This window comes from Anomaloglossus baeobatrachus, chromosome 12 (genome assembly GCF_048569485.1).
Source record: "Anomaloglossus baeobatrachus isolate aAnoBae1 chromosome 12, aAnoBae1.hap1, whole genome shotgun sequence".
Taxonomy (NCBI): domain Eukaryota; kingdom Metazoa; phylum Chordata; class Amphibia; order Anura; family Aromobatidae; genus Anomaloglossus; species Anomaloglossus baeobatrachus.
The window spans coordinates 127,425,362-127,439,112 of NC_134364.1; the positions used below are offsets into that span (position 1 = coordinate 127,425,362).

Consider the following 13,751-nt stretch of genomic DNA (forward strand, 5'->3'; position numbering starts at 1 on the left):
CTACTATAATACTGTTCCTATGTACAAGAAAATAACTACTATAATACTGCCCCTATGTAAAAGAATATAACTACTATAATACTGCCTCCTATGTACAAGAATATAACTATTATATTACTGCCCTCTATGTAAAAGAATATAACTACTATAATACTGCCCCTATGTAAAAGAATATAACTACTATAATACTGCCTCCTATGTACAAGAATATAACTATTATAATTCTGTTCCTATGTACAAGAATATATCTACTATAATACTGCCCCTATATACAAGAATATAACTACTATAATACTGCCCCTATGTACAAGAATATAACTACTTTAATACTGCCCCTATGTACAAGAATATAACTAATATAATACTGCTCCTATGTACAAGAATATAACTACTATAATACTGTTCCTATGTACAAGAATATATCTACTATAATACTGCCCCATATGTACAAGAATATAACTACTATAAAACTGCCCCATATGTACAAGAATATAATTACTATAATACTGCCCCATATGTACAAGAATATAACTACTATAATACTTCCCCTATATACAAGAATATAACTACTGTAATACTGCCCCTATGTACAAGAATAGAACTACTATAATACTGCCCCCTATGTACAAGAATGTAACTACTATAATACTGCGCTTATGTACAAGAATATAACTACTATAATACTGCCCCTATGTACAAGAATATAACTACTATAATACTGTCCCTATGTACAAGAATATAACTACTATAATACTGCCCTATATGTACAAGAATATAACTACTATAATACTGCCCCATATGTACAAGAATATAACTACTATAAAACTGCCCCATATGTACAAGAATATAATTACTATAATACTGCCCCATATGTACAAGAATATAACTACTATAATACTGCCCCATATGTACAAGAATATAACTACTATAATACTGCCCCATATGTAAAAGGATGTAACTACTATAATACTGTCCCTATGTACAAGAATATAACTACTATAATACTGCCCCTATGTACAAGAATATAACTACTATAATACTGCCCCATATGTACAAGAATATAACTACTATAATACTGCCCCATATGTACAAGAATATAACTACTATAATACTGCACCTATGTACAAGAATATAACTACTATAATACTGCCCCTATGTACAAGAATATAACTACTATAATACTGCTCCTATGTACAAGAATATAACTACTATAATACTGTTCCTATGTACAAGAATATATCTACTATAATACTGCCCTATATGTACAAGAATATAACTACTATAATACTGCTCCTATGTACAAGAATATAACAACTATAATACTGCCACTATGTACAAGAATATAACTACTATAATACTGCCCCTATGTACAAGAATATAACTACTATAATACTGCCCCATATGTACAAGAATATAACTACTATAATACTGCCCCATATGTACAAGAATATAACTACTATAATACTGCCCCTATGTACAAGAATATAACTACTATAATACTGCTCCTATGTACAAGAATATAACTACTATAATACTGCCTCCAATGTACAAGAATATAACTACTATAATACTACCCCTATATACAAGAATATAACTACTATAATACTGCCCCCTATGTACAAGAATATAACTAATATAATACTGCCTCCTATGTACAAGAATATAACTACTATAATACTACCCCTATATACAAGAATATAACTACTATAATACTGCCCCCTATGTACAAGAATATAACTAATATAATACTGCCTCCTATGTACAGGAATATAACTACTATAATAGTGCCCCTATATACAAGAATATAACTACTATAATACTGCTCCTATGTACAAGAATATAACTACTATAATACTGACCCTATGTACAAGAATATAACTACTATAATACTGCCCCTATGTACAAGAATATAACTACTATAATACTGCCCCTATGTACAAGAATACAACTACTATAATACTTCCTCCTATGAACAAGAGTATATCTGCTATAATACTTCCCCTATATACAAGAATATAACTACTGTAATACTGCCCCTATGTACAAGAATAGAACTACTATAATACTGCCCCCTATGTACAAGAATGTAACTACTATAATACTGCGCCTATGTACAAGAATATAACTACTATAATACTGCCCCATATGTACAAGAATATAACTACTATAATACTGCCCCATATGTACAAGAATATAACTACTATAATACTGCCCCTATGTACAAGAATATAACTACTATAATACTGCCCCATATGTACAAGAATATAACTACTATAATACTACCCCATATGTACAAGAATGTAACTACTATAATACTGTCCCTATGTACAAGAATATAACTACTATAATACTGCCCCTATGTACAAGAATATAACTACTATAATACTGCCCCATATGTACAAGAATATAACTACTATAATACTACCCCATATGTACAAGAATGTAACTACTATAATACTGTCCCTATGTACAAGAATATAACTACTATAATACTGCCCCTATGTACAAGAATATAACTACTATAATACTGCCCCATATGTACAAGAATATATCTACTATAATACTGCCCTATATGTACAAGAATATAACTACTATAATACTGCTCCTATGTACAAGAATATAACAACTATAATACTGCCACTATGTACAAGAATATAACTACTATAATACTGCCCCTATGTACAAGAATATAACTACTATAATACTGCCCCATATGTACAAGAATATAACTACTATAATACTGCCCCATATGTACAAGAATATAACTACTATAATACTGCTCCTATGTACAAGAATATAACTACTATAATACTGTTCCTATGTACAAGAATATATCTACTATAATACTGCCCTATATGTACAAGAATATAACTACTATAATACTGCTCCTATGTACAAGAATATAACAACTATAATACTGCCACTATGTATAAGAATATAACTACTATAATACTGCCCCATATGTACAAGAATGTAACTACTATAATACTGCCCCTATGTACAAGAATATAACTACTATAATACTGCCCCATATGTACAAGAATATAACTACTATAATACTGCCCCATATGTACAAGAATATAACTACTATAATACTGCTCCTATGTACAAGAATATAACTACTATAATACTGTTCCTATGTACAAGAATATATCTACTATAATACTGCCCCATATGTACAAGAATATAACTACTATAATACTGCTCCTATGTACAAGAATATAACTACTATAATACTGTTCCTATGTACAAGAATATATCTACTATAATACTGCCCTATATGTACAAGAATATAACTACTATAATACTGCTCCTATGTACAAGAATATAACTACTATAATACTGCCTCCTATGTACAAGAATATAACTACTATAATACTACCCCTATATACAAGAATATAACTACTATAATACTGCCCCCATGTACAAGAATATAACTAATATAATACTGCCTCCTATGTACAGGAATATAACTACTATAATACTGCCCCTATATACAAGAATATAACTACTATAATACTGCCCCTATGTACAAGAATATAACTACTATAATACTGTCCCCTATGTACAAGAATATAACTACTATAATACTGCCCCTATGTACAAGAATATAACTACTATAATACGGTCCCTATGTACAAGAATATAACTACTATAATACTGCTCCTATGTACAAGAATATAACTACTATAATACTGCTCCTATGTACAAGAATATAACTACTATAATACTGCCCCATATGTACAAGAATATAACTACTATAATACTGCCCCTATGTACAAGAATATAACTACCATAATACTGCCCCCTATGTACAAGAATATAACTACTATAATACTGCCCCCTATATACAAGAATATAACTATTATAATACTGTTCCTATGTACAAGAATATAACTACTATAATACTGCCCCTATGTACAAGAATATAACTACTATAATACTGACCCTATGTACAAGAATATAACTATTATAATACTGCCCTCTATGTACAAGAATATAACTACTATAATATTGCCCCTATGTACAAGAATATAACTACCATAATACTGCCCCCTATGTACAAGAATATAACTACTATAATACTGCCCCCTATATACAAGAATATAACTATTATAATACTGTTCCTATGTACAAGAATATAACTACTATAATACTGCCCCTATGTACAAGAATATAACTACTATAATACTGACCCTATGTACAAGAATATAACTACTATTATACTGTTCCTATGTACAAGAATACAACTGCTATAATACTGCCCCTATGTATAAGAATATAACTACTATAATACTGCCCCTATATACAAAAATATAACTACTATAATACTGCCCCCTATGTACAAGAATATAACTACTATAATACTGCCCCTATGTACAAGAATATAATTACTATAATACTGCCCCATATGTACAAGAATATAACTACTATAATACTTCCCCTATATACAAGAATATAACTACTGTAATACTGCCCCTATGTACAAGAATAGAACTACTATAATACTGCCCCCTATGTACAAGAATGTAACTACTATAATACTGCGCTTATGTACAAGAATATAACTACTATAATACTGCCCCTATGTACAAGAATATAACTACTATAATACTGTCCCTATGTACAAGAATATAACTACTATAATACTGCCCTATATGTACAAGAATATAACTACTATAATACTGCCCCATATGTACAAGAATATAACTACTATAAAACTGCCCCATATGTACAAGAATATAATTACTATAATACTGCCCCATATGTACAAGAATATAACTACTATAATACTGCCCCATATGTACAAGAATATAACTACTATAATACTGCCCCATATGTAAAAGGATGTAACTACTATAATACTGTCCCTATGTACAAGAATATAACTACTATAATACTGCCCCTATGTACAAGAATATAACTACTATAATACTGCCCCATATGTACAAGAATATAACTACTATAATACTGCCCCATATGTACAAGAATATAACTACTATAATACTGCACCTATGTACAAGAATATAACTACTATAATACTGCCCCTATGTACAAGAATATAACTACTATAATACTGCTCCTATGTACAAGAATATAACTACTATAATACTGTTCCTATGTACAAGAATATATCTACTATAATACTGCCCTATATGTACAAGAATATAACTACTATAATACTGCTCCTATGTACAAGAATATAACAACTATAATACTGCCACTATGTACAAGAATATAACTACTATAATACTGCCCCTATGTACAAGAATATAACTACTATAATACTGCCCCATATGTACAAGAATATAACTACTATAATACTGCCCCATATGTACAAGAATATAACTACTATAATACTGCCCCTATGTACAAGAATATAACTACTATAATACTGCTCCTATGTACAAGAATATAACTACTATAATACTGCCTCCAATGTACAAGAATATAACTACTATAATACTACCCCTATATACAAGAATATAACTACTATAATACTGCCCCCTATGTACAAGAATATAACTAATATAATACTGCCTCCTATGTACAAGAATATAACTACTATAATACTACCCCTATATACAAGAATATAACTACTATAATACTGCCCCCTATGTACAAGAATATAACTAATATAATACTGCCTCCTATGTACAGGAATATAACTACTATAATAGTGCCCCTATATACAAGAATATAACTACTATAATACTGCTCCTATGTACAAGAATATAACTACTATAATACTGACCCTATGTACAAGAATATAACTACTATAATACTGCCCCTATGTACAAGAATATAACTACTATAATACTGCCCCTATGTACAAGAATACAACTACTATAATACTTCCTCCTATGAACAAGAGTATATCTGCTATAATACTTCCCCTATATACAAGAATATAACTACTGTAATACTGCCCCTATGTACAAGAATAGAACTACTATAATACTGCCCCCTATGTACAAGAATGTAACTACTATAATACTGCGCCTATGTACAAGAATATAACTACTATAATACTGCCCCATATGTACAAGAATATAACTACTATAATACTGCCCCATATGTACAAGAATATAACTACTATAATACTGCCCCTATGTACAAGAATATAACTACTATAATACTGCCCCATATGTACAAGAATATAACTACTATAATACTACCCCATATGTACAAGAATGTAACTACTATAATACTGTCCCTATGTACAAGAATATAACTACTATAATACTGCCCCTATGTACAAGAATATAACTACTATAATACTGCCCCATATGTACAAGAATATAACTACTATAATACTACCCCATATGTACAAGAATGTAACTACTATAATACTGTCCCTATGTACAAGAATATAACTACTATAATACTGCCCCTATGTACAAGAATATAACTACTATAATACTGCCCCATATGTACAAGAATATATCTACTATAATACTGCCCTATATGTACAAGAATATAACTACTATAATACTGCTCCTATGTACAAGAATATAACAACTATAATACTGCCACTATGTACAAGAATATAACTACTATAATACTGCCCCTATGTACAAGAATATAACTACTATAATACTGCCCCATATGTACAAGAATATAACTACTATAATACTGCCCCATATGTACAAGAATATAACTACTATAATACTGCTCCTATGTACAAGAATATAACTACTATAATACTGTTCCTATGTACAAGAATATATCTACTATAATACTGCCCTATATGTACAAGAATATAACTACTATAATACTGCTCCTATGTACAAGAATATAACAACTATAATACTGCCACTATGTATAAGAATATAACTACTATAATACTGCCCCATATGTACAAGAATGTAACTACTATAATACTGCCCCTATGTACAAGAATATAACTACTATAATACTGCCCCATATGTACAAGAATATAACTACTATAATACTGCCCCATATGTACAAGAATATAACTACTATAATACTGCTCCTATGTACAAGAATATAACTACTATAATACTGTTCCTATGTACAAGAATATATCTACTATAATACTGCCCCATATGTACAAGAATATAACTACTATAATACTGCTCCTATGTACAAGAATATAACTACTATAATACTGTTCCTATGTACAAGAATATATCTACTATAATACTGCCCTATATGTACAAGAATATAACTACTATAATACTGCTCCTATGTACAAGAATATAACTACTATAATACTGCCTCCTATGTACAAGAATATAACTACTATAATACTACCCCTATATACAAGAATATAACTACTATAATACTGCCCCCATGTACAAGAATATAACTAATATAATACTGCCTCCTATGTACAGGAATATAACTACTATAATACTGCCCCTATATACAAGAATATAACTACTATAATACTGCCCCTATGTACAAGAATATAACTACTATAATACTGTCCCCTATGTACAAGAATATAACTACTATAATACTGCCCCTATGTACAAGAATATAACTACTATAATACGGTCCCTATGTACAAGAATATAACTACTATAATACTGCTCCTATGTACAAGAATATAACTACTATAATACTGCTCCTATGTACAAGAATATAACTACTATAATACTGCCCCATATGTACAAGAATATAACTACTATAATACTGCCCCTATGTACAAGAATATAACTACCATAATACTGCCCCCTATGTACAAGAATATAACTACTATAATACTGCCCCCTATATACAAGAATATAACTATTATAATACTGTTCCTATGTACAAGAATATAACTACTATAATACTGCCCCTATGTACAAGAATATAACTACTATAATACTGACCCTATGTACAAGAATATAACTATTATAATACTGCCCTCTATGTACAAGAATATAACTACTATAATATTGCCCCTATGTACAAGAATATAACTACCATAATACTGCCCCCTATGTACAAGAATATAACTACTATAATACTGCCCCCTATATACAAGAATATAACTATTATAATACTGTTCCTATGTACAAGAATATAACTACTATAATACTGCCCCTATGTACAAGAATATAACTACTATAATACTGACCCTATGTACAAGAATATAACTACTATTATACTGTTCCTATGTACAAGAATACAACTGCTATAATACTGCCCCTATGTATAAGAATATAACTACTATAATACTGCCCCTATATACAAAAATATAACTACTATAATACTGCCCCCTATGTACAAGAATATAACTACTATAATACTGCCCCTATGTACAAGAATATAACTACTATAATACCGCCCCTATGTACAAGAATATAACTACTATAATACCGCCCCTATGTACTAGAACATAATTACTATAACACTTACCCTATGTACAAGAATATAACTACTATAATACTGCCCCTATGTACAAGAATATAACTACTATAATACTACCCCTATGTACAAGAATACAACTACTATAATACTGCCCCTATGTACTAGAACATAACTACTATAACACTGCCCCTATGTACAAGAATATAACTACTATAATACTGCCCCTATGTACAAGAATATAACTACTATAATACTGCCTATGTACAAGAATATATCTATTATAATACTGCCCTCTATTTACAAGAATATAACTACTATAATACTGTTCCTATGTACAAGAATATAACTATTATAATACTGCCCTCTATGTACAAGAATATAACTACTATAATATTGCCCCTATGTACAAGAATATAACTACCATAATACTGTCCCCTATGTACAAGAATATAACTACTATAATACTGCCCCCTATATACAAGAATATAACTATTATAATACTGTTCCTATGTACAAGAATATATCTACTTTAATACTGCACCTATGTACAAGAATATAACTACTATAATACTGTTCCTATGTACAAGAATATATCTACTATAATACTGCCCCTATGTACAAGAATATAACTACTATTATACTGCACCTATGTACAAGAATATAACTACTATAATACTGCTCCTATGTACAAGAATATAACTACTATAATACTGTTCCTATATACAGGAATATAACTACTATAATACTGTCCCCTATGTACAAGAATATAACTACTATAATACTGCCCCTATGTACAAGAATATAACTACTATAATACCGCCCCTATGTACTAGAACATAATTACTATAACACTTACCCTATGTACAAGAATATAACTACTATAATACTGCTCCTATGTACAAGAATATAACTACTATAATACTGCCCCCTATGTACAAGAATATAACTACTATAATACTGCCCCCTATGTACAAGAATATAACTATTATAATACTGCCCCTATGTACAAGAATATAACTACTATAATACTGCCCCTATGTACAAGAATATAGCTACTATAATACTGCCCCCTATGTACAAGAATATAACTACTATAATACTGCCCCTATATACAAGAATATAAACTACTATAATACTGCTCCTATGTACAAGAATATAACTGCTATAATACTTCCCCTATGTACAAGAATATAACTACTATAATACTGCCTCCTATGTACAAGAATATAACTACTATAATTCTGCTCCTATGTACAAGAATATAACTATTATAATACTGCCCCTATGTACAAGAATATAACTACTATAATACTGCCCCTATGTACAAGAATATAACTACTATAATACTGCCCCTATGTACAAGAATATAACTATTATAATACTGCCCCTATGTACAAGAATATAACTACTATAATACTGCCTCCTATGTACAAGAATATAACTACTATAATACTGCTCCTATGTACAAGAATATATCTACTATAATACTGCCCCTTATGTACAAGAATATAACTATTATAATACTGCCCCTATGTACAAGAATATAACTACTATAATACTGCCCCCTATGTACAAGAATATAACTACTATAATACTGCCCCTATATACAAGAATATAACTACTATAATACTGCTCCTATGTACAAGAATATAACTACTATAATACTGCCCCCTATGTACAAGAATATAACTACTATAATACTACCCCTATGTACAAGAATACAACTACTATAATACTGCCCCTATGTACTAGAACATAACTACTATAACACTGCCCCTATGTACAAGAATATAACTACTATAATACTGCCCCTATGTACAAGAATATAACTACTATAATACTGCCTATGTACAAGAATATATCTATTATAATACTGCCCTCTATTTACAAGAATATAACTACTATAATACTGTTCCTATGTACAAGAATATAACTATTATAATACTGCCCTCTATGTACAAGAATATAACTACTATAATATTGCCCCTATGTACAAGAATATAACTACCATAATACTGCCCCCTATGTACAAGAATATAACTACTATAATACTGCCCCCTATATACAAGAATATAACTATTATAATACTGTTCCTATGTACAAGAATATATCTACTTTAATACTGCACCTATGTACAAGAATATAACTACTATAATACTGTTCCTATGTACAAGAATATATCTACTATAATACTGCCCCTATGTACAAGAATATAACTACTATTATACTGCACCTATGTACAAGAATATAACTACTATAATACTGCTCCTATGTACAAGAATATAACTACTATAATACTGTTCCTATATACAGGAATATAACTACTATAATACTGTCCCCTATGTACAAGAATATAACTACTATAATACTGCCCCTATGTACAAGAATATAACTACTATAATACCGCCCCTATGTACTAGAACATAATTACTATAACACTTACCCTATGTACAAGAATATAACTACTATAATACTGCTCCTATGTACAAGAATATAACTACTATAATACTGCCCCCTATGTACAAGAATATAACTACTATAATACTGCCCCCTATGTACAAGAATATAACTATTATAATACTGCCCCTATGTACAAGAATATAACTACTATAATACTGCCCCTATGTACAAGAATATAGCTACTATAATACTGCCCCCTATGTACAAGAATATAACTACTATAATACTGCCCCTATATACAAGAATATAAACTACTATAATACTGCTCCTATGTACAAGAATATAACTGCTATAATACTTCCCCTATGTACAAGAATATAACTACTATAATACTGCCTCCTATGTACAAGAATATAACTACTATAATACTGCTCCTATGTACAAGAATATAACTATTATAATACTGCCCCTATGTACAAGAATATAACTACTATAATACTGCCCCTATGTACAAGAATATAACTACTATAATACTGCCCCTATGTACAAGAATATAACTATTATAATACTGCCCCTATGTACAAGAATATAACTACTATAATACTGCCTCCTATGTACAAGAATATAACTACTATAATACTGCTCCTATGTACAAGAATATATCTACTATAATACTGCCCCTTATGTACAAGAATATAACTATTATAATACTGCCCCTATGTACAAGAATATAACTACTATAATACTGCCCCCTATGTACAAGAATATAACTACTATAATACTGCCCCTATATACAAGAATATAACTACTATAATACTGCTCCTATGTACAAGAATATAACTACTATAATACTGCCCCCTATGTACAAGAATATAACTACTATAATACTGCCCCTATGTACAAGAATATATCTACTATAATACTGCCCCATATGTACAAGAATATATCTACTATAATACTGCCCCTATATACAAGAATATATCTACTATAATACTGCCCCTATATACAAGAACATAACTACTATAATACTGCCCCTATATACAAGACTATAACTACTATAATACTGCTCCTATGTACAAGAATATATCTACTATAATACTGCCCCTATATACAAGAACATAACTACTATAATACTGCCCCTATATACAAGACTATAACTACTATAATACTGCCCCTATGTACAAGAATATATCTACTATAATACTGCCCCTATATACAAGAACATAACTACTATAATACTGCCCCTATATACAAGACTATAACTACTATAATACTGCCCCTATGTACAAGAATATAACTACTATAATACTGCCCCTATGTACAAGAATATAACTACTATAATACTGCCCCTATGTACAAGAATATAACTACTATAATACTGCTCCTATGTACAAGAATATAACTACTATAATACTGTCCCTATATACAAGAATATAACTACTATAATACTGCCCCCTATGTACAAGAATATAACTACTATAATACTGCCCCTATGTACAAGAATATAACTACTATAATACTGCCCCTATGTACAAGAATATAACTACTATAATACTGCCTCTATGTACAAGAATATAACTACTATAATACTACCCCTATGTACAAGAATATAACTACTATAATACTGCCCCCTATGTACAAGAATATAACTACTATAATACTGCCCGTGGGGGTGGTACTGGTCACTACACTCCCCCTGGTGGGCATTTGGGCACACTTTGGCTTTACTCTTTGGGTCCTCGCATCGGCCAGTGACTGTGGTCTCCTCCATTGATTAGTGTGTGCTGGGCTGACAGGTGTCAGAGTGTCAGCTCTGCGGCTCAGAGTACAGGGGGTTGTCAGGACGGGGCCGGGTGGGCGGTGTATGCTGGTCCCCCATGGCTGACCTGGTGCTGGTGGCCCCCGCTGTCATGGGTCCCCTCGGCCGGGCTGTGGCTCCGTGCTCCCTGGTTGCTCTTCTCAGCACATTCCTTGGCCGGACTCCTGGAGCAGCGCCAGCCCCGCAGACTCTCCCACCGGCCCGCCATTGGTCAGACGCCTGGAGTCAGGAGATCCGGCCTGTGAGACCGTCCTTTGTGTTCCCCGCAGAGGGCCCCGAGCTGAGCCCCTCGTACACACCCACCATTGTGAGCCCCACGCCCGGAGCACAACACCCAGCATACGGTGACACCGACGGGCAGCGCGGAGTTCACCCCCTCTGCAGAGCATCGCTTCTCCATCATGACCCATATATCCTGCAGACTATTACACCACCGACCTCTCTGCAGAGCATCGCTCCTCCATCATGACCCATATATCCTGCAGACTATTACTCCACTGATCTCTCTGCAGAGCATCGCTCCTCCATCATGACCCATATATCCTGCAGACTATTACTCCACTGATCTCTCTGCAGAGCATCGCTCCTCCATCATGACCCATATATCCTGCAGACTATTACTCCACTGATCTCTCTGCAGAGCATCGCTTCTCCATCATGACCCATATATCCTGCAGACTATTACTCCACTGATCTCTCTGCAGAGCATCGCTTCTCCATCATGACCCATATATCCTGCAGACTATTACACCACCGACCTCTCTGCAGAGCATCGGTCCTCCTCCTCCTATACAGATATATACTGCAGATTATCACACCACTGTCATCCCTGCAGAGCATCGCTCCTATACAGTGATATATCCTGCAGACTATTACTCCACTGATCTCTCTGCAGAGCATCGCTCCTCCATCATGACCCATATATCCTGCAGACTATTACACCACCGACCTCTCTGCAGAGCATCGCTCCTCCATCATGACCCATATATCCTGCAGACTATTACTCCACTGGTCTCTCTGCAGAGCATCGCTCCTCCATCATGACCCATATATCCTGCAGACTATTACACCACCGACCTCTCTGCAGAGCATCGCTCCTCCTCCTCTTCCTATACAGATATATACTGCAGACTATCACACCACTGTCATCCCTGCAGAGCATCGCTCCTATACAGTGATATATCCTGCAGATTATTACACCATTGAC

General features: G+C 32.4%; 1 protein-coding gene across 1 annotated transcript in view; it reads right to left on the minus strand.

Moving 5' to 3' along the window:
- PAQR6 (progestin and adipoQ receptor family member 6) overlaps positions 1-12,721 on the minus strand; it is a 57,658-nt gene extending 44,937 nt beyond the window's left edge. The window contains exon 1 of the mRNA XM_075330927.1: positions 12,612-12,721. The gene's annotated coding sequence lies outside the window, so the exon portion shown is untranslated. The remainder of the gene's footprint in view (positions 1-12,611) is intronic.
- Between the last annotated feature and the right edge of the window lie 1,030 nt (positions 12,722-13,751).